At 40.1% G+C, this 23,898-nt stretch overlaps 1 long non-coding RNA gene across 1 annotated transcript; it reads right to left on the bottom strand.

The window, feature by feature from the left end:
* Positions 1-1,224: 1,224 nt before the first annotated feature.
* On the bottom strand, positions 1,225-16,736 carry LOC112848167 (uncharacterized). The gene is made up of 3 exons (XR_003222127.1): positions 16,651-16,736; positions 2,551-2,706; positions 1,225-1,323 (listed from the first exon to the last, which is right to left on the bottom strand). It is a non-coding gene; the product is annotated as an uncharacterized LOC112848167 (long non-coding RNA).
* Positions 16,737-23,898: the final 7,162 nt, after the last annotated feature.

Genomic DNA, 23,898 nt, shown 5'->3' with positions numbered 1-23,898 from the left:
TGTTTTGTCCATTGTCACATCTTGGCTGTATCATGTGGTAAACTCTTACCCTGCCTCTCACCCCTTCAATCTGGCATTATCCCTCTTGGATGAAAGCCAGTGGGCTGGTTTAACAAGCCAGGCCACATCAGGGCAGAAAAGCAGGAGGGAGGGGGGGTGGAGAGGTGAGGTGAAGGGTGAGCACAGCAAGCAAATATGCACTGTATGTAATGGCAAAGCCCGCTGTGACACTGGCTGTGATACTGGCTGTGATACTAGCTGTGATTTGCTGAAGCTGAAACAGAACTGGCCTTTCTCAAAAGGCAAAAACTGGGGGTGGCAGGGATATAAATGAGTTTTGAATATAATGCACCTAAATTGCGCTCAAAGCGTCAGTGAAACATTTCTAAAACATCTTGTCACAACCAGGGACCTCTGAACCTCTGTATTTTGGCAGGTGTAGTTCAATAGAAAGGAAATAGTTCCCATGCAAATTTGCTCACAACAAAGGTTTTGGATTTTTTTAGTAAACTTGTTAAGCACCAGAAGAGACCTCTAGTTGTCTTCTATTCAAGAGAAGGAAGGCATTTCTACTGACAAGAGAAATGTACACACATAATTTAGATTTTCCTTTTTGTTCTTCACTGAGTACTTTTTCAGCTGCAGGGGTGGTGATAAAATTCACCCAAGAGCAACATAGTGGAGCTCAATTTGTCCAAAAGAAAAGGCCAGATGACAGGTTAAATGTCAGGACATAATAGATAATCTCCAAAAGGCTTTGCATTCAAACGCACTTAGGTCATCTGTCTTAAGTAATCTCTAAAACACCTGACCAATTAAAATGATTTAATTGGGTCCTGTTCTGTAAGTGCTCTCATGTTATATGCTTTGGAACAATAGCCTTGATTAAATCTTTATTCTGTGTTCAGGTCTGAGATAACGGCATTTGTCCGAACATTTTTGCTCAGACTGGAAACAGCTGCTGTGAAATAATGAAGCTGGTTATTGCACATAGAGCAGTTGCATTTGGGCAGAAGCTGCGTTAACATCAAGAGGAGAAATAGGTGAAAACCAGTCTGTTTTACCGTTCAGGATAAAGTCAACAAGGGCAACACCTGTTTAGCTTCTGACACCAACAAAGCACACCCTGCAAAGTGAAAAATAGAATCAGTAGAGATAAGTAGAGAACACATAGTTGAATAGATTTTAATGTTTTGCAGCATTTTAAAGTGATTTGCTCCATTTGTTTAATCTTGTGAGCCAGCTCCGGTCAGCCACTTTACGTGGCTCAGCCCACAAATCGAGTCTCAACACTCTCAGCTGCACTTTGTTTGAGGTCAGCTCCTGTAATGAGAGACAAAGGGGTTTCTGATTAAATTTTGCAGACATAACGGTCATCGGGCTCACGGCACATGTTAGTGAAGCAGAAAAGGACTGTATGTCCTCATCAAAATTCCAATCACAAAACCAAAACAAAAGCTTTCAGGTTCATTTGTATGATGTGGATAAATGACCTGAAAAAAAGGATTAATGCTGAGTCAATTCAAGCCAACAAATCAAAACCTTTGGCTTTCGGTGAAAAGCACTTTGCTTTTATGCTTATGCTTTATGTACCGAAAAGGGCAAGTCAGAGTGAAAACATGTTAAGGCATGAACAGATACACTTAATTTACCAAATAACTTGGCAGTGAAGGACTTTGTGCATGAGACCCGCACATATTTGCTGTTTCTTAAAGAGCCATATTTGCCATCATGTTCTTTTTGTATATTAAGATGAGGCAAATCTGGACTATCACATTATGAAGCAAACTGGCAGCATTTAGGATCTAAGCTAAGAAGGTAGCCTAACAAAATGCATCATCTTTTTTTTGTTGAGCTAGTTTGCCCCCTGATTGGCCCTCAACCTGGGTCAAACAGAAGGCAAATTATCAGATAAGAGAAACAGAGAGGGGGAGAATTTGAATAAAATAGAGAGCTGTATGTACAGAAAGGGAGAGAGAAAGTATGTGGTGGTGGTGGTGGTGGTGGGGGTGGTGGGGGTGTTGGTATTAGGGAATCAAAGCAGAGAGAGAGAATGAGCTTTAACAGTGGCCCGCTGACCGGCAGTTGAACCTCTCTCTGAACTGAAGATGAACCCTAAACTTGAGGATCACAGATCTCCCTGGGAGCTACAAACTGCGGCAGCTAGCCCACAGAATGATGCTCACTCAGACACACACAACACAACAGTCACACACATCCTGTACAAGCTAACAATAAGCGCACACACTTTACAGTGTTACCCAACAATAATTCTATCCTCATCATCATTGTAGCGTAAACAAATCCACTTAAAACTATTCCAGTGCCACTTAATTTGCACACAGGCACAAAAACAACCCCAAACACCCACATATTGATCCTCACTGCACGCACGTTAGCCGTGACCTTCACCCTGCATGCCTTTTTTTTAGCTGGTACATGTTATTCCATAGGGCTTTGTGATCATGTAGAAAAGTAATACACTGAACGTAAAGACGTGTGATCCACATGCACAAATGTACAGGTAAACAAAAAAAAGTACACACGCACATTTTTGCACATATAACATAACACTCCACCAGACATCTCAGAGGTTGCGTTGGCTCTTTAACCACCACCCCCCGTGGCACACCCAGTAGGGCACAGCACTCCACTGTGGGGTCACGGACAGGCCACCACACCATATAATGATCCCACTTCTGTCTTCTGCCCAGCACACAGACAGACAGACAGAGACAGGGAGGAAGAGGAGTGATGAATATAGCTCAGGGTAGAAAACAACCTTCTGTTTTCCTCGATTAAAACATGTTGGTAGCATTTTAACACATGTAAAAATTACATTCTGCATCAGATTTTTGCTACTTAATTAAAACTGATATGTACAAATATGTACAAATAATACTACATCTTCTTTCCCACCATTTTCAGATCGTTGATGTTTAATGCTGGTGCTACATTAGATAAGAAGTACAGGAGAAATATATAAATAATAAATAATTTTGATTTGAATATTTTGAATTAAAATTATTCTGTGGTATGTTCTCTTTCTCTGTTTGACAGACAGCAAACTTTAAGAAAATGTGGCAATACATCAAAAGGCTCCTCTTACAGCATACAAGTGACTCACCTTACTCTCTGAAACAAGAAGTAACCTGACTTTTGTATTCAGCTGACTGGCAAAATAAGACTTTCCTCTAATGACCGATTTTATATCCCGGAGGTTCAACTCGAGGACGAAAGTGGAGGTATATATTCCAACAAATGGACCTTAAAAGGAAATGGTAATTCAAGTTCAACCCTTACCCAGAGAACAGCTTTCTCAAGCATGCATGCTCATTTTAAAGACCACTATACCTGGCAGTGGTACATTTACACAAATTCACTCCAGGGAGCTACTCGGTACAACTACAGTGCACGACTGTGGGCTGGTGTCCAGCTCCAGTTGAGCAGCTGGGGGGTCAAGGGCATCCTGATGGTGGCTGTCGAAGGGCAGACTGGCATCTCAGTTATACAAACATTTCTCAGAGGCAGAGCTGTTCCAGAGGCAGAAATAATGTCCTTGGTTATAGTGCAGAGGCAGTGCAAGTGTATTTGAATAATAACTCTCAGCAGCACAGCAAAGTGTTTCGAAAGGAGATAAAAAGGAAGAAAGGCAATCAGAACAAGATCGGTTTGGCAGATTAGTCTTAAAATTATTTTGTAAAAAAACCCGTTAATTTTATCTGAATTAATATCCCTGTGGGCAAAAAAAAAACTGTCTGGAATTTAAACCTTAATAATCCAATGGCGATCAAGGCTTTATCCTATCTGTGTGCCATCACTGTAAGACTAACCAAACCGGGGGTAGGACTAACTAATCTTCATACCAGCTGTTTCAGATAAGGTCAGCTCTGCAGCAAAATCAAAAGACAATGATGGGCTTTCACGCTCAGTAAAATGTCTCAGAACTCTTTATGTTTATAGCTTTTATGGCTGAGCGCTGAGCGTTTTCAGCTTTCTAGTATTTGCCATCTCAACATCTACCCATGAAACAGAGAAGTCTAACATTAGCTCCGCACAATGCACAAATACAGCACTCAGAGTGCAAGAGCTTAAAATAACTGCATTCCCAGCCACCTGTTTTTAAAATGTTGCTTTTTGTCCTGCTTTTGTTGCAGACAAGTCTGAGTCAGCTGTTTTCCTGGCGTACTCACCTTTTCTGTCAGCCTGCAAGATTGATTTTATGAATTTTAAGGAAGTCAAAAATACATAAACATCCATTAAACAAACATAGGATGGGCAACAAGAGTCCACCAGGAATGAGACATAATTTTTATAGCTTTTATAGCTTTTTATAACATATTTCTCCACAGTGGAGAAATAAATCTAAGATGTGCAATAACACTTGCAGACAACATTACTGCTATCGACACATTTACAGTAACAAAAATAAAAACCTAACAATTCAAAATGATTATTGTGGCTGCGTTCTCAAGATAGAAGCATAGCACACATTTGTCAACAATATTTCAAAGCTAATTAAACACATGTAAAGGTTTGTGTGGTCTAGACAACCGTAGATTACATTATATTAGTTAAATCTAATAGGCATAAGGATATTTTGCATTTCAGACTCATGGTTATTATTAAGACAGTTGTGTTTGTCATTGATCTCTTGTCGTTTGCATTAACATTGGTCTCCTCTAAGGTCACAGAGTGTGTCAGCCAGAGATGCAGAGATGCAGAGATGACAGTGACAGCATGTCTGTGTGTTTGTGTGTGTGTGTGTGTGTGTCACACATGGACCTCATGCTGGTGTCCAGCCTGGAGGCCATCACAGAGTTCTGCCAGAACAAGTTGTGTTACTTGTGCGACTACACACATTGTATGTGAAAAGGTCACCGAGCCATCTCTGGAGGTATGGCTGGGAGACCCTGTTGTTTATAGACTGACAGTGTGTGTCAGAGCCATACAGGGCCGAACTGGGCAGGAATCGGCCCTGGCATTTTCCGTCCAGGCAACCCACCTTAAATGCTATATAGATAGATATAATGCATACACAAGTTATGTATATATTTCATTTTGTTTGATTATACATATTGAAACAGGTTTTACTCAGGTTGGTACAGTTGTTTGGTTCATGTTATTTCTTAGTTGCACTGCAGCATGTGACAATAATTAAAAGCTACACTTTTGCTATTAGCAGTGGCTCATTTTACCTGAATTCTTGACTCTCTCCCTTCCTAATTATGTCCCTTCATCTATTTTCGTACTGCGTTAATTTCATCTTCCTGTCTCTTCCTCTCTTCTCCACAGCTGGTGCCAGCAGCAGCAGCCTTCTATGACTGTGAGGTTACTAGTTGTTGTTGGTACTACAGCTAACATGTCTGTTAATCTGACACATTTTGCTGAATCTATTTTTAGTTTTTATTGTTTTTTTTCTCAGTTTTTCAGCTCCACCTTCTTCCACATTAAACCTTTATTGCAACCTGTGTGAGTGCACAGTGAAGGCAGGGTAGGGCCGTTCGCATTAAGAGATCTGATTGGAGAATCCAGTGTCAGTAATGAAAATGAGCCAACGAGCTGCTGTGCTTGTACAGCCGGTTCACAGCAGTCCTTCAGGCCGGGCCAATGGCCCAAAAGTTTGTCAGTCCACCGGGAAAATGCCCGGTGGATCCACAGGCTACAATACCAATATCAAAGTGTTTTTGATTATGCACCATATCATGAATATTTTAACTGAATTAATCCCAGAATCCACGAAAAAACAAAACAAAACTATAAATCCTATATTTTCAAGCTTTTTCTATGTTTTGTGAACTGCACTAGGCTGAAAACCTCTGACTGCGCAACATTATGCCCTTTTCAAATTGCCAGTCATGCGTAATATCCTTTGTGTAATGTATTATGTCCATTAACATGAGCGTGCTACATCAGTATCCCTCTTCCTTTCTGTCTTCGGTGTAATCATGATGGTTCTGCTGCAGAAAATTACCTTGTTTTTCTTTTGTTACAGGTTTTTTGGCACCATGTTGTGAGTACCTCAGCCTTTAGAAACACTGCTCTTAATCCCCACATTTTAACATGATGCAGCTGTAATATGCAGATAGGTGTCAAAATAAAGGAAAAACATATACCAACATGTACTTGCAGCTCTGTGGGGAAATTAATTGCCCACTTCTACAGCACGGGGAAGGGTCACTGCAGATCAAAATTAAATAGTTTTGGCTGGTCAGATTTATCATGTGATGAAACCTTTCCAAAAGTGGTTTCTTTCAGGATAAATAATTTTATCATTAATGAGTGTTAATATAATGACAAATGTATACTTTGGCTTTTACAGTAACCACATTTCACCAGGTGACAGTTGTCTCAGCCATCAACACCATCAAAAATCAAATGAATGAGTGTCTTTTGGAATAATGGAGATTTATCCCTCCAGTAAAGATTTAAAGTCAGCGTGCACTGAAACTGCCCTGGGAGCGGTGGCCAATCAGTTTATGCAAGATTTTTTTTTTCTTTAAGTTTCACCCATGTGCATGTATGCTTCATATAAAGATATTTATCATTGTATGACATGATAGTTTGGGCATTTTTTCCATTATTACTTTACAGAGCACAGAGATTGTCTGTCAGTGGCAGTGACCTGGGACTGAACTCTGTTGACAGCTCGAGGTAAACTGACCCATCCACGGGTCAATACCCCCTGTTAAACCCTGATCCCATAATGTAAAGTGGATTAGTCTATACCTAGAAAATCATGTGTTTTTTTCTCAGTACAGGATTTTGAACAGATCTTTTTGAGTCAAGTAAAATCAGATTTTTACTGTAAACATCTCTAGAGCCTCACTCATATAGTGAGATGCTTGTTTAGAGGCAAAATGTAGAAATTAAAAATAAAGTGGTAGTTAGTCTTCCCCTAGGTCATGACAGGTGGTGGCGTCCCGAAGCTGCAATAATGCAAGCAACTGCTGAGGCGACCAGGCAGTGAACACCCAGGCTACATGTAGACTGACGGGGGGAGGCTGGTGTCAGCACCAGCTATCCTGACCTGGGATGGGGTTTCACCTCCAGGGCCAAAGAGGGGTCACTGCGTCCAGGTCCAAGAAGTTTCCATCATCAAGCAACATTTTTATGCTAACAGATGGCTTCAATTGCATGTGTATAATTTTTGTTGACAGCTTCTACTTGCCCTACTGTTGATTTGTGGTCTGTTTCCAGACCTACAGACCTTTAGCAGTATCATCAGTGGTACACATGCACCTATAGAACCAGCGTGTCCCATGCTTTGGGGCCCAGAGAGAGGCCAGTTTGAGATTGTCTCTGCCCACCCACCTCTCCACTGTGTTAAAGCTATGCAGCTCTCATAGAAAACTTCACTAATCCATCTATACACTTTCTGACTTGTGTAGATTTAACACATAAATCACCATAATTATTAATTCTTCTGTTCATCATATGGAATATGTCTATGTATATTTCATCTTTTTTTGTTGTATGATGTGACTTTGGCCCCATTTTCTCTTTTACAGATGTGAAGCACCAGTTCCTCAAGCAGGGATTTTGGCCATCTTATGCCAAATAGTTAATAAAGCTGGCTGCAGCGTCTTCAAGGATCAATTTTCAAACTCTGCCAAAGTGTGGAAATTATAGGTATTTAAAGGTATTCTATAAACCTTTTGATTCTTGGTAATGTCATGAAACAATGTTTTTGCAAGGACAATCTCTGTTTTCTTTGTACCAAACATAATGAGACCAGAACACAACATGATCCCAGTCCTGATGTTGGCCTTGTGCTGTTCCTCAGACTGACAGTTTGTGGCAGTAATGTGCCAAGAAATCCAATCATATATAATTATAAGGAGGTGAGGAAGCCAATAACTGAATGCTAACAATGCATGACTATTAAAAAGTCAACTTTACAATGTGTTACATGTATGTTAAAGCTGCTTACATGCAAATCATGGAGATTATTGACTTTTGTCTACTTATTTTTAAACGGCATCAGGTACCACAGGGTGGTAGGGTGCTAATAGTATAACAAGGCCACTAGAGGTAACAAGCTGGGATTTTGGTGACACTAGTGCATCACTAGTATGTCTTTTATTGGATGCAGTCGGAGAAAATGCCACTATTTCATAAAAAAGACTGCCAAACTAGTGTGAACAAATATCCAGCCAGTGCTGACAAAATCAAACTAGTGTAGGAAAAAAAAAATGTACAATAAAGAATTAAGGATGAGGTTAAGTTTAAATTGTTTAAAAGTACAGAACAACAACTCATTTAACTCTACAGTGCAAGAAATTTAAAGAAACCCCAAATGTTGTTATGTTGTTTTTTTCTTTATCACCTATCTGTATATTCCTGCATTTAATCTACATGTATGAGCATGAAAAATGAATAACAATAAAGTCAAGGAGTCCGTGAATGTCTATAGTATACTGTTTCCTGCTCATGATGAATAGTAAGCGAGCGTGCCCCACAGTACCTGTTTATTTATACCCTTAACCTTAATCTGGAGTGTCCTTCACTGCTGCGAGTGTGACTTCATGCAGAGTAACACTCAGTAGCGCAGATGGAGAAGACACCGTTTGGAAAAGAGCCAGGCACTGTTTTTGATTTTCCCCATAATTAAGAGGCTAATTTCTCATCATTCTGTTCACTTTTGAGTGGATAAAGAAGTGATTGTGTTGTACATCGCATCATATTTAGTGGAACAAATTTACTTCGCTGCTGGTTCTCCTTGAATTTAAAATGTAGCATGTCACATAAAGAAAATCAGCTCCCATCTTTGCAGATTAAAGACAGATGCAGCAAATCTGGGAAAGACTCAATCTAAAGAAAAAAAAAGTCTGCATTGCTAATACTGTGCATGCACACCCTGTGTAATGTAGAAAAAATAGTACACAGATGGAAGTATACACACACAAACACACATGTAGGGACAGATACACACAGCTGCATCACCCAACACCAATTACCACAGCTGTGACCTCACACTTCCGGGTCAGTAATTCCCACAAAATGGACAAAAAGAAACTTGTCCTGGAATCTCAGCTCCCAATTATTCTGCACTGAGCTCTCCGGGTGCACAATGCTGCAGGTGAGAAGTTGGACATGGTTCTGTCACAGCTTGGCAGAGGCACAATGGAGCCCTGTGGCATCGCCTGGAACGGCTGCAAGGCCATTCACAGAAGAACTGCTCAGCTAGAACTACTTTAGAAACGGGGCTTTTAAGAAGAGACAGCTTCATTTGAGGTTCCTTGATATCAGTTTATTTCACTGAATTTGTAACAAATGGCCAAAGGAAGATATTTAAACTTTAAAATGAGCTAAGTCTATGTATAAAAAATCCCTGGAAGCCAAAAGCTTGACTGCTCTTAATGCTTGTTTCAGAGAGTTACTTTCTACTCTTAGATGTGCATGAACTCAGATAAGAGCGAATAAATATATTGCTAACATAGCTATCTCAGGTATCTCACAAATCTCTCTGTGAGTACAGCAGGAAACCTAACTGCTGTTCATCCTTCTGTTTGTAAAGCACAGCCAATGAGATGAAAGCTGGTGTAAAGGGAGGGTGACCTGAAAGCAAGAGGAGCTAAAATGGCTCATTTCAGATTGTTAATGGTTAAGATGTACACCCAGGATTATTTCAACTTCACAGTTAGTGTTATAAAGTCACAGAAACAAAATATGATGTAGGTTTACCTGTGCTGAGACTGCCAGAATAAATGTGGGACATTTTTTCTGTTGCCCTTTAAAAACATATTTATGCTCATTTCTATTAAAACATTTTTGCAAATATACAGTGTTGTCATACTTAACTCCATAGTGTTTTTAAAAAAGCCCTTAAATCAAGTCATTCTCCGGCATTTAAATCTGCTCCAAAACATTTTTTCCTTTGTATTTATGTGTTTTCTTTCAGGTTGTACAGTAATAAAAAATAAAATAGCAGAATCTAATTGTTAGGCATTTAGTTTAAGTAATATTCAAACACAATCAATACATTGCTCTGAACTTTAAGCAACAGAAACAGTTTCCTTCACTGCAAATACATAAAAAAAAACCAACAAAAAAAAAACAATATAATGGACAGAGATAAGAGAGATATACTTCAGAGAGATACAAAACCTGATTTCCACAAAGTTTCAAGTAAGACAGATCAAAGCAACAAACCCAAAGAAAGTCAGAGAAAGGTTAGCTGAAGAAGAGAAAAGAAAGGAGTAGGAGAGCTACTGTAGGAGGGCTGTCTTTACAAAACATAGCAACGGTATTTGTTGCAGAGAACAGCTAAGGTCAACAACAGAGCCCTGCATTGATTCCACATACATGGTAAGGTCAGAAATTATCATGGGAGCTCTGCCTCTGGGCAGTTTCCAATCATTCTGTTTTTCATAATCTGTGGAAAACCCTCCCTGCTTTTTACAGTTCAATGACCACTCGTCTGTGCAGCAATTACAGTGCCCTCTTTGCACCATGACAGTTCAATGCCATGTACAAGTGATCTAATGGGATTTGGTTTCCCCACTGCTTTAAGCACACTGGATATTTTATACCGAGGTGGGTTGTGATTGCACTAGTTTGGTGAAAGCAACAGAACAACAATAAATACAAGCACCTTTCTACAGATCTATGTGATGTTCCAAGAGTTCTGTTAGCCCACTGTACTCTATCAGAGGTGTTAACAATTATTTGGCCACTAATTGTGATGGCCTGTTTCTGCATACAACACTCAATTGATAAACCCCAGGGGCACATGAAGATGACTTACTGGGTCAAATGCAGCCTGCAGACAGAGCAAGAGATGCACCAACACATACACATGGACACGCAAACGTGCAGAGCATGCACAAAGTGGAAACAGACGGCGCTAAAAATAAACCATCTGAAATATTTAACTTACTGACCCAGAAAACAACCTCAGCATAATCTAATGTTTGCACAAGCAGAGTACACAACATGGAGCCATGATATCATTGGGGCCAATGGGCTATTTCTGATTATGAAAAGCACAGTATATTCAATAGTATGCATCACAGGTAAACGCAGTCACATGCAAACAAAGCATGTCTATCAATTATTTAAGTTTGATAAAATCATGCAGTGGATGATTAAATCAGGTACTTGCTGTAAGATGTTCTTCAGAGGGTCGTCTAGTGAGTAGCAATAAAGGAAAATATATTGCATCCCTACAAAGCATTTCTAGTGTTGTCAACCACAAAAACACCACAAGTCACATTCAACTATTCATAAAGCACTTTTTTATATACAACACACATGCAGTGACACACGGAGTAAACTTCAGGAATTTCAGTATTTTGCCCGAGGACACTTCGACACGAGGACTGAATGAGCTAGAAATAGAACTACCAACCTTCTGACTTGAGAATGACCGCTCTCCCAAGCCATAACTACTCCTACATTCTTGAAATAAAGGAGAATAGAATAAAGCACAAATTGCCAAAACCAGGGCATAGTGTTATGACTTTAGACCCCTAGAATGGCTCAACCTGAAGAAAATACACTCTACATTTCTCATGATTCAGTCTACATCTTCAAATGCTAAAAAAAAAAAGGATAGAGTGGCATAAAACTCATAAAATTGCCCACTAGTTTCTGTATTCTGCATTTTAAAGCCTCATCGTTCGTGTTCTGACTGATACTGTGTTTGGTTTTTGGAGCTAGACGCCTTAGACTGGAGTTGCAGTTGCATTAGTTCATTAGTAGTAGTTTTTGGGTCCAAAGTCTTTTTTATTTTTTAAACTTAAACAAACACTGTGGTATCACTGAGAGTTAAAATGGCTCAAATTCTTTCATCTCTAATAAAATGTTCAGTGTGGCTGCTCTCCCAGCTGTTACAATAAAGTTTAACATCCAGGCATCCATGTAGTAGAGGATTTACGAGATTTAACGGAGTTAGAAGTTAGCAGGTAGTTAGCTCGGTAGTTTCCATCTAAATGGATGACAAACCATGTTCTGATTGAGGGATTTCTAAAAAACTAAAATATACAGTTCTGCTATCACTTTGGACATAAATGAAGACAGAAAAATAAGCAGCAGCAATGTTTGTAGGGTTATTGAAGTTGGACTAGATGCTGAAAATGGACCAAACTCCAGACAAGAGAACATCTGAAGCGATTCATCCTTAACATAAGATTAGTCATTATTATGCTGCTGTGTGGTTTGAATGACTCATATGAAAAATTCCTGATCCTACCTGAGCTTCATGTACCCATTGAAATCATAGTGAGCCTCAGAGTGATTCTGTTTTTTGAACTTTTTAAATATTTGGTGGCAAACTGTGAGTGTATAAGCTGCAGTTGCATTATAAGGTTTTAAAAACTGAGCTTAAAGAAATGCTGCACATGAATAGTGCTAATAAAAAGCCAGGGAGGCCGACAGTGACCTCTGATTATTTTAGGGACAGCAGCCTTAATGAATAGAGTAACAGCTTGGAGCTGGAACTGGATTAGAAAAGGCCTAGCAGATAGCCAGCGCATACGAGGATAACAGGTACAGTTACCTGTCTCAGCACTAGTGTAAAAAATAAAATGAAATAAAAATGTAACCACTGTACAGTTGTTATGAAGGATGAAACTATCCATAAAACCAAAAACCATTTTTATACTAGGCTGATTTTAATGCTTTAAATTCACATTTCCTGCACAGCTGGTCTGGAGCACCCACAATTTTATTGTACATGTACAATGACAATAAAAAGCTATTCTATCCTATGTTGGTCTCTATGACACTTAATTCAGTTTTACACCCAGCCTCAACGGCCCATTAGTACTTTTGCACTGGTTTCCTTTTAAACACTACATGTGCATAGTAACGTGTGCTTTAGAAGCACACCACAAGAAAAGAAAGTAAATTAATCACTGACACAGGCAATGCCTGTGTCATAATGCAACACCTTAACTGAATCCCCCTTATGAAAAAATATCTATAATCCCACAGGGCCTGTCCACGATGTGAAAGTTCACTGGAAGAATAAAATCAAATGAAGTAAAAGTCAAAGTTCCTCAGCAACCTCGACATACCTTTCTTGGGTTGGTCAGGCTGACGAAGAGGATGCAATGATTGGCATGGCCCCCTGTCCTGCTTGCAGCTAAACAGCTATGTCCATATTCAGCAATGATATTGGCCTCTAACCCTCGGTCCAGATGCCATTACCATTTTAGAGGCATACCGAGCGTCCGGGCTGGTGCACAACACTATCAATATTAATGTTCTGTGACTGAGGCGGCTTTGGAAGAACTTTCTCCCACATCAATATTGATGGTGTTGCCATACATTGGAGTCAGGGCCCTTTTTAAGGATTTATAAGACAAATGCTGAGTGGGGGGCTGCTGTCTGTGTGAGAAGGGGACCGAAGCCATTTTTGGTCGGCACCTCAATGATGTACATTTTCCTGCCGTTCAGAGCAATTTCCGTGGGAGAGGGGTGACTCCAACCCACGCTTGATGAGATCTGAGTGGAGAGGGGTTGTGCTGAGACAGATCCAATTCCCTCGCAATGCTTTGCCGGAGATGATGGTTGTGGAAAAAAAATGAACGTTTCATTTCAGGGGATCTGAGAATGCTAAATCGGGGTCTGTTGATTCTGGAAATGGAGGTATTGCTTTTGGGACATCTTCACAAACAGTCCACTGTAGGGCCACACACGTAGACACAGATCCAATTCATTACAATATTAGTTTTGGAGATGCGTTGCTCTACACAGTATATCAAGTGTCCGGAGGGTGTGCTCAGTAAAGAGTTTCGGGCCTGGCCCTTTTCATGCATGCAGATATAAATCATAGAAAGACAGAAAAAGTGAGGAAATTAATGAAAGTAAAAATGAACTTTGACTTTGTCTTGTTCTCATAAACCATTTACACAGCATACACTGGTGGTTGAGATTTTCAGCTGCATTTGTCAAGCTCCGTGAAAATACAGGTTACAAAAGTCAAAGCTTTTTTTTAGTGACATAGCAGCCGAACAAGTAAAAATGAACATGCAAGACAGCCCTGCTGTATTATTAGGTCAAGTTATGTATAAAACAATGTTAGCTTTAATTTTTAGTTGTTTTTCTTTAACTTTTTTTTTTTACAAATTTAGTCCAGTATTTACCTTCTATTTAATTATCATCTAGCTTAAAGTACCTCCTCAGGGAAAAGTCTAGCTCTTTAGATGCTAACTGCTTCGATCCTCACTTGTCCCTCGCTTTGTCATTTTGGTTTTTAGAGCTTTTAGCTACAGATGATGCCACAATGAGACTGATGCGACTGAACAAAATACTATAGTTGGGGGACATAAAAGCGGACAATAAGAAAGTCGTTAAAGGGCTTAACAGATTTTCTTTTTCCTCTTTCAGCTGGTCCCTTTAGGGAGGCTCTTTCACACCAGCCTTCTGCTTTTGCTCCTTTACTACATCAATGAAAGTTTTCTTCCTCTTTTCCTCCTGCCTGACAGCTCCAAGTTCCACACCCTTCATCCAATATATCCACTGTCTCTCTTCTGCACATATCCAAACCATCTCAGCTTAATCTTTCTAACTTTCTCTCCAAAATACTCAACAACTCTTTGACACATCGTCATGGTATGGCTCATTAACTTTATCCCTGTATAGTTACTACGGCTCTGCACGTCACACTAATTCTTGAAAATCAGTACCAGTATGCATGTTCTCTATTCATGTTCCATAATTGTATTAACCAACCTGGTTAAAACACCCACTGCTCTCGCCTAGGCATCCCCATACCTGCACAGGTATGTCATCTGGACCAACTGCGTTTCATAGCTGCTTCATAGCTGTCCTCACTTCCTCCTTACAAATCGTCTGCATTTCCTTATTCACTAACTGTCCTCCACACGTCCTCCTCACGCTGTCATTTTCTTTTCATCGATGAGCTCCTCGAGGTATTCCTTCCCCATTCTCAGCACACTCTCCTCACTTGCTCGTACGTTTCCATATCTATCCTTAATCACTACAACATCCTTTCCAACTCAATCTCTCCGTCTGTCTAGCCAACTGATACATAGTGGCCAGTGTCACTTATACCACCTTTCTCTTTTTTGCCATATGCCTGGCGTCCCAGTAATCCTGTCTACTTTTTTCTTCTCCCTGACTAGACCACTTTTTAAATTTTTATTTCTTCCTTTGAATACTTTCTTGTACTTCATCATTCCACCACGAAGTCACCTTGTCTTCTTTTCTTTGTCCAGAGGATGCACCAAATACCTTGTGGGCAGGTTCTCTCAGCAACACAGGTGTACTTTTTCGGTGATCTGGTAACACTTGCCTAACACCTAAAGCTGCTCTATGTCCCTTCCTCTTCTTGAAATATGTGTTTACCACAGCCATTTCCATTCTTTTAGCAAAATCCACCACTGACTGTTCGTCCACATTTCTCTCCTTAACACCATACCTGCCCCACATTCCATTATATTAGTCATCTCTCTCACTATGCCAGTCATGGTTCCTACATTTTAATTCCCTCCTCTAACCTCACATTTCTGCCTTTTCTGCTTTTTCACTGCCTCCCAATATCCCTCCCCCTTTTTGGCCAACAGCAGCACAGTTTCCACCGGCACCCTGTTGGCAAACAACACCTGAGGCTGTTGTTGTTAACCTGAAACCCTGACCGAACGTCTCTTCATACCGTAATTTATATATTTGCTTTGGCAAACATTTTATGGCAGATACCTTCCCAGATGCTATCTTCCCTTAACCACACCAGAACTAGGAGTACACAAGGATTACTTTCAGTGACCACAGCAATCTGCTAGTAATCAAAGCAATCACAACACGTTATTTAGTGCAGCACCCTATTTGCACCCGATTTCACTCACAAATATACAGAAACCTTTGCAACATCTCACCAAAGGTTACCAGGAAGGTCACTGACTGGTCTCTAGGCCTGTGCAGCTGAGGTCTAAAGAGTTTACTGATGAGTTTGTGGGATCAGTTACTAGTTTAAAGTATTACTAAATGTAACATGATTGAGCTAACAGGTCACATCCATATGAGTGTGTAGTGTCCCCTGGTTTCTCAGTAAGTGTCACTTCTCTTTCAACATGCCAGGTTTCCAATATTAGCATTCTTTACGAAGGGACTTCAGCATACAATAGTTGGATTCATGGGGTATGTATTCAGTTTTCTACACAGTTTAAGATAGATCCAATGGGCAAAGTCTAGATTTACTTTTGTCTGATTGCTCATTTTCTTGTGTTCTTTTCAGCTTTTCTAGTTTTTTTTCCTTTTAAAATCACCCTGAATGGCTTTGTTTGTCTGGTAAGAGTTGTAAATAAATCAAGTCGAAGATCATTTCTGCCTCCAAGTGTGTGTCCTCCACCACTCAGCCAGTCCTTACACTGATTTATATTGTATGGGCAGTCATAAAAACCCATAGCTACTGTAGCAATGAGTAGCAGAAGAAAACAACAAACTTTTAGTATTTTAATTGTAGGCGTCTTAACATAACTAAAACACATATTAGAAATGGTTTCAGACAAACAAATGATTGCGCCACTGACTAATCAATAAAGCCCCAGACTGCAGTGACTCCATTTGCCTCACACCACCAGCCCGCCACATTACTCAAACTAAAAATGTGCAAAAAATAAAAGAGTCAACATTTTAAGAGCGACTATGGTGGCGGGTCTAACTGAGGAACAGCAGTCTCACCACATCCATCAGGTTATTGATCCCTCAAAGAATAGACTCTCTCGGTGTCAAATGTTCACCTTCCCTCCAGACAACAGAGAATGAACATGTTGCAGCACAAAAAGCCTCACCGCACTGACAAGAGAGGGGTCACAGATACGAGCCGACCACTCCCACCGCCCCCCACACTCTTAACTTAATACCCGCTTTATTTTGCCAGTAAGTGGGACCTCTTTGGGGAGACAAAGAGTGACCTCAATTCAATCTGACATCCCACCTATCGATCTGCACCGCCGTATTCTCCAGAGATGGACGTCTGGCTTGCCCTTGTGCTGCTAACATTCACATTTAGCAACAAGACGAAATGTGCCTTTTTATTAAACAAAATCCCTCCAGATGTCTCACCTCATCTACCAAAGACTAAATTACACACACACACACTGCCCTATATTCATCGGCCTTTCTCCTCCCACGTAGGGCACTGTTCATCTTCGGTGGGGCCCTTTTGTTAAATTGAAAGTGTGTCATAACAAATGGCGAAGGTGTCTGGCTTAAGTGTATGTGACTGGGGCCGATGTCATCTCTGTCAAAGGAGCATCCCTAGTATTTTTAACAAGGTGGAACCGTGACATGGACACAGGACAATTACTGTCAGAGCGCACAGGGTGATGAATCTGCTGCCTTATTGTGTTTGTCATGTCGACCTCTGGCTGGGACCTGATTGGTATGGCCGCTTACCTACAGACAAGTCAGATGGATACACTGTTTCTGTGTATGTGGAAATGTAAATATAGTGTGGCACTACACTGACACTTAATTGACTCTCACTTGGTTTTAGGTGAAGAAATCTTGAAGTGAAGTGAAAAGGTTATACAATTAAATAATTGGTTGATATAATAACGATGTTTTGAGAAGAGAAACCACAGAAAATAAGTGAAACAAATACCAGATTAACGCTGAATAGTCCCCCCCCCCAAAAAAAGGTTAAATTAGTCAATTAGTGACTAGCCGTGTCTCAAAATACATTATTGCATGTATAGCCATGTGTGTGTTGTAGACTGCACATAAAAGATGGATGTAGTCACGATGAGATCACCCATTGGTTTATGTTTATCTTCGAGACCAACATTGCAAATTTAAACCAGTCACATGAAAAACAATGTTTTTACAGGACTCTTTGGAGCCAACTTCAGCAGCAATAAGTTGAAGTATTCATTTTCTGTATGCGCTGCTCCAATGAGGTGCCATCACAACATTTTAATAAATTTGGTCTGGACCTTGACTGCGTCATGACAACACCTCGATTTTCTTCATTTTCAGCAAATCTGTTGTCTAAGCTGTTGCTTCTATATTTGGGTCAACTTTAACTGTTGGACAGATGGCCTAACATTTGAATCCAAAATACTTTGGTATACAGATGAGTTCATGGTTGACTCAATGACTGTAAGGTGCCCAGGACCTGTTGCTGCAAAACAAGCCAAAATCACCACCATTCCACCTCCGTGCTTGAAGGTTGTGTGAGGTGTTCGCGCTAGAGGTGCTGATATGTTGTGACTGATTTTCGCCAACAATGGCACTGTGCATTATGGCCAAACATCACCACTTTGGTCTCATCTGTCCAAAAGACATCCACAGGTCTTGTGGTTAATTTGCAAATCTACACCATGCTGCCGTGTTCAAGAGAAGAGGCGTTCTCCTGGAAAGCCTACTTACAAGGAGAATGCTTCTTGTTCTGTCCTTTCCTGATTGTGCAGTCATGAACTTTAACACTTAAAATTTTAACTCATGTAGAGTCTGAGATATACAGTGTCTTGCAAAAGTATTCGGCCCCCTTGAACTTTTCCACATTTTGTCACATTACAGCCACAAACATGAATCAATGTTATTGGAATTCCAGGTGAAAGACCAATACAAAGTGGTGCACACGTGAGAAGTGGAATGAAAATCAAACATGATTCCAAACATTTTTTACAAATAAATAACTGAAAAGTGGGGTGTGCGTAATTATTCAGCCCCCTGAGTCAATACTTTGTAGAACCACCTTTTGCTGCAATTACAGCTGCCAGTCTTTTAGGGTATGTCTCTACCAGCTTTGCACATCTACAGACTGAAATCCTTGCCCATTCTTCTTTGCAAAACAGCTCCAGCTCAGTCAGATTAGATGGACAGCGTTTGTGAACAGCAGTTTTCAGATCTTGCCACAGATTCTCGATTGGATTTAGATCTGGACTTTGACTGGGCCATTCTAACACATGGATATGTTTTGTTTTAAACCATTCCATTGTTGCCCTGGCTTTATGTTTAGGGTCGTTGTCCTGCTGGAAGGTGAACCTCCGCCCCAGTCTCAAGTCTTTTGCAGACTCCAAGAGGTTTTCTTCCAGGATTGCCCTATATTTGGCTCCATCCATCTTCCCATCAACTCTGACCAGCTTCCCTGTCCCTGCTGAAGAGAAGCACCCCCAGAGCATGATGCTGCCACCACCATATTTGACAGTGGGGATGGTGTGTTCAGAGTGATGTGCAGTGTTAGTTTTCCGCCACACATAGCGTTTTGCATTTTGGCCAAAAAGTTCCATTTTGGTCTCATCTGACCAGAGCACCTTCTTCCACATGTTTGCTGTGTCCCCCACATGGCTTGTGGCAACCTGCAAACGGGACTTCTCATGGTTTTCTGTTAACAATGGCTTTCTTCTTGCCACTCTTCCATAAAGGCCAACTTTGTGCAGAGCACGACTAATAGTTGTCCCATGGACAGATTCCCCCACCTGAGCTGTAGATCTCTGCAGCTCGTCCAGAGTCACCATGGGCCTCTTGGCTGCATTTCTGATCAGTGCTCTCCTTGTTCGGCCTGTGGGTTTAGGTGGATGGCCTTGTCTTGGTAGGTTTACAGTTGTGCCACACTCCTTCCATTTCTGAATGATGGCTTGAACAGTGCTCCGTGGGATGTTCAAGGCTTGGGAAATCTTTTTGTAGCCTAAGCCTGCTTTAAATTTCTCAATAACTTTATCCCTGACCTGTCTGGTGTGTTCTTTGGACTTCATGGTGTTGTTGCTCCCAATATTCTCTTAGACAACCTCTGAGGCCGTCACAGAGCAGCTGTATTTGTACTGACATTAGATTACACACAGGTGCACTCTATTCAGTCATTAGCACTCATCAGGCAATGTCTATGGGCAACTGACTGCACTCAGACCAAAGGGGGCTGAATAATTACGCACACCCCACTTTGCAGTTATTTATTTGTAAAAAATATTTGGAATCATGTATGATTTTCGTTCCACTTCTCACGTGTACACCACTTTGTGTTGGTCTTTCACCTGGAATTCCAATAAAATTGATTCATGTTTGTGGCTGTAATGTGACAAAATGTGGGAAAGTTCAAGGGGGCCGAATACTTTTGCAAGCCACTGTAGCTCTTAGGTTTTGTGGTACTGTGTTAACACATACGTAAATGCTCCAGACGAGTGCACTGACAAAATTCTATTCTTATAAATTGCTGTTAACCAGTTAATCAAATGTTTTAATTGTCAGTGCCTGGCTGCTACTTACCCTCCCTGTGGCAACAGTGAGGGTACTTAGTTTTTCACAGGGCTGCACAAGAGTTCTGTGAAAAACTTTTCACAACAGTCATTTGAAGGTGCTTTAATTCTACACCCAGAAGCTTCATCAGTTTTTTATGTAGTTTTTTTCATGCTGCCAACTAAGGCTACTGTACATGAAGTGCACTATAAGTACCTGCATGTGCACTCATAGCATAATGTTGTTACACTCACTGAGTTTCATCTGGGCTTTGCAGTCCAAAACAACGAACCACTAACCAATTTTAACCTAGTAGAAGTAGGGTATATCATCAGCACCAGTGATGATGTTAGCGAGAGTTTAGTACTACAAAGGCAAGTTGCTAGAAGTTGTAAATGTTCAGCAGCTGCAATCTAACACTGCAACTGTCATATCTGGTAGGTTTAAAACTGAGCAATGCTGTCTTTCCAAAAATTGACACATCAGTCACTACTACACATAGTGCACTACATGAATGTACTGATATAGATTTGAATTGAGACCCAATGAGTGTGATTGTACTAAAAAGGACACTTCTAAAATGTTTATAGAATATTTTCAGCGGTTCTGTTCAAAGCAAAAACTAAATCTTACATATTAGCCTGTAAAGTCGACCAACTGTGGTATTCAGAAATTGTTAATATCCCAAGTAATTTAACTTCAGAGAAAAAAGGACTGTAATTGCTGCAGCTGGCTCTGGAGGTTGAGATATTTACTGGCTCTGATTTGTATCTTGAAGCAACGTATTTTGCTTTTATGGTTTATGCTGAGCCTAGTGTTTGCCATAAATGGCAGGTGTGCAAAATTGAAGTGCAAAAGTAATTCAGCTCCTGCCATTCAAAGGAGCTCTGTCAGTTTGATTTACCTGTGCACATAAACATTCACACATACACACACACCTTTTGGCCACATGTGTTTTTTATATTCATATGGTGAGGGAACGAAAAAAATGTGCGGCTCCAAAATGGAGGTTGAAGGGTCATGGTGTTTGGCCAGGAGTGACAGCTCTGAAATGAAGGCATAAGTCAATCGGCTACTCTCCATACGCACACACACACACATACACACACACAGACGGGTTGGGGCGGGAGGTGAGATGGTGGTGGGTGGTTAGGGTAGAGGGCGGAGATTGAAGGATTGAAGAGGGAGGTGGAGGAGGGGAGGTTGGGTGTAAAGGGCACAAGGTTACCATGTGGGGGAGTGTGTGTTGTGTGAGCCCTTGTGTTTTTGCGGTGGGAATAAGAGAACTTGACATGTTTGAGAACTTAAAGTTACAAGCCATCATTGTTCTGTTTTTCTTTTCTCTCTTCTTTGTCTGATGTGAACACCGAGAGCTGACCAGCAGCTATATGTGCTCAAACCTCAGCACATGTGCAGGCACACACGTGCATACACCTGGTGACACACCTTGAACCCAAAGGTCAAAGACCATGTGTGCTCTGGGTCACAGTTTTTGTTTACTTTCTGTCATGCATCAACCAGGCCTCGAACAACATTTGAGCTGCTTCCTAACGCGAGCACACAGAATCCCCTATTTATTTTAAAATCAGTGATTGATCCACAGTATTGATCGGTGTCTCTTTCCTTCCTTGAATCAAAATATTTTATGTATAATTGACCAGTTAATGGATTTACTCTAAATTGTTTGAGGTGACAGATAATTTTGTGTGTGTGTGTGTTGTCAAAACCTCTAAACTTTTGCTATGGTAGGATATAATCCAAAGTCAGCATATGGATGTATTAGAATCAGAAGATTACCATTTGTGTCTGGATTGTACAAGACATGGGCCAAGCATTATAAATAAAATAAAGAACAGACCCCAAGCTTTTAAAGCATCAGTTCATCTGTTTATGAAAAAAATGAAACCACCTGGAAATTCCAAAACCTGAAGTTGACTCAAATGTCTATTAGCAGATGGCTTAAAAAGAGGTTATTTTCATGGACTTACATCAGAAATAAATTTGCTTTCCAGTGTACATTTCCCCTTTCATAACAACTGGTGAATCATACCTTTATGTATTTAAAATATTTTATTTTTTATAAAAGTTGCTTTATCAAGGGTTTGACTGATTTGACTGACAGGTGATTGCAGCTGGAAGCTATCTGATGGCTTTAGCTGTGCTAATCGGTGCCACAGACCTGGACTTCTTAGCTGAGTTTTTAACAAATAATCACTCACTGCACACTTACCTGTACAGCAACCCATCTAATAACCTTGCTCTTCTGCTTTGGTGAAATTCTAGGATTTTATTGTTTTGTTCTTTGCTTGTAATTGTGTCAAGTTTACTAGCGTAAGTGATTATTTGGTACTCGTCTTCTTGTTGCTTTTAGCTCCAAAAAATCAGGTAAAATCAAAATTAAAATGATTAGTTCAGATACATCAGATACATAAAACTGATCATTTCCCATCTTTGATATAAAGACAGTCTCTGTCAGCTCAGTTATATGAGGCAGCTATATGATGGTCTTACAGCTTTGTAAAACAGGTTAAACTTATATGATTAAATGCAAATAAAAGGCTTTCCCATGTAGCTTTGTCTATGCATAGACAATGTGAACAATTAATTATTTGTTGTTGGGTTTTTTTCATAGGCTTGGTAATCTCCTGCTGCTTTGATAAGATCTGGATAGATAAAAGGTATTTTCAGCCTCTATTTGGCAGGGGCATTAGAGAGCAGAGATGGATGCACAAGGCAGCATGACGTGCAGCTTTACAGCTCATGGGTCATCTGCTCAACCAAGTGACTTATTTCACCCTGATCTTATACATGTATTTAAAAAACAATGAAGATGTAAGCTTTTGGACAAGAAATATCCAATCACCAAGATTTATTTTCTGCGGGTCTCTACCAGCCACAGTGCCAAAATAAATTATGATATATTCTAAAGTTTTGGTCTGCTCACATTAGGATTTCTTTCCATTTGACAACTAGAACATTACATTCTCTACAACATTCTCTGAATTTAGGAAAGATTAAGTTTATGCCTCTGACTCAATTTTTGGCATAGAAATGATATCTGAAGGAATTTTAAAAAATGTAAAATATTTACTCCTTTGTAAGATTTCCTGTTAAATTGCATTAGTAGGAGCTAGTGTTCCTCAAACTTAAAGAGCTGATGAGACAAAAAAAGTTTAATGTAGAATGGCTTGTATTTTTTAATGCATTTACTTTAAGACAACAGTTAAAGACATTAGAAAAGTTAGTGTGAACAAAACAATTTTATTTTAATTAACGGATAATCCATATTTCCAAACAAAAGTAGAGGGGATAAAAACAATTCATAGAAACTTTCTGTCAATTTATTTACCAACAAACAGCTTTCTACGGTCCAAGGTGGCTTTTTCAGTATCAACACTGGTGGTCGACACTAGGGTGCCATGCTGGACATGCGAGACAGGTTGTCAAACAATAAAAACCAACTTAAAATAGTCCTAAGCTAAGTCACAGTCATAAGTCCATTGGGGATAATATTGTAACATAGTCTGAGGTTTTCAGAGGTTAGTGATACATTACTTTATGGTATCGGTACGATAAGCTCAAATGACATGAATTGAGGGGGTTTCCCTACACGACAATATCACCAGGAAATGGAAAGAGCTTGCATGAGGTCTAAAAACGGAAAGTGCGAAAGATGTCAAAATGGTTCAGTTGTGCCTTCTCCCAGCAAAGAGAAATCAAAGTAATCTTTGTTCATCTTATATTGGGCCT

Source organism: Oreochromis niloticus, linkage group LG11, assembly GCF_001858045.2.
Source record: "Oreochromis niloticus isolate F11D_XX linkage group LG11, O_niloticus_UMD_NMBU, whole genome shotgun sequence".
Taxonomy (NCBI): domain Eukaryota; kingdom Metazoa; phylum Chordata; class Actinopteri; order Cichliformes; family Cichlidae; genus Oreochromis; species Oreochromis niloticus.
The sequence above is the reverse complement of the archived record's forward strand: the minus strand, read 5'-3'. Positions and strand labels throughout refer to the sequence as shown.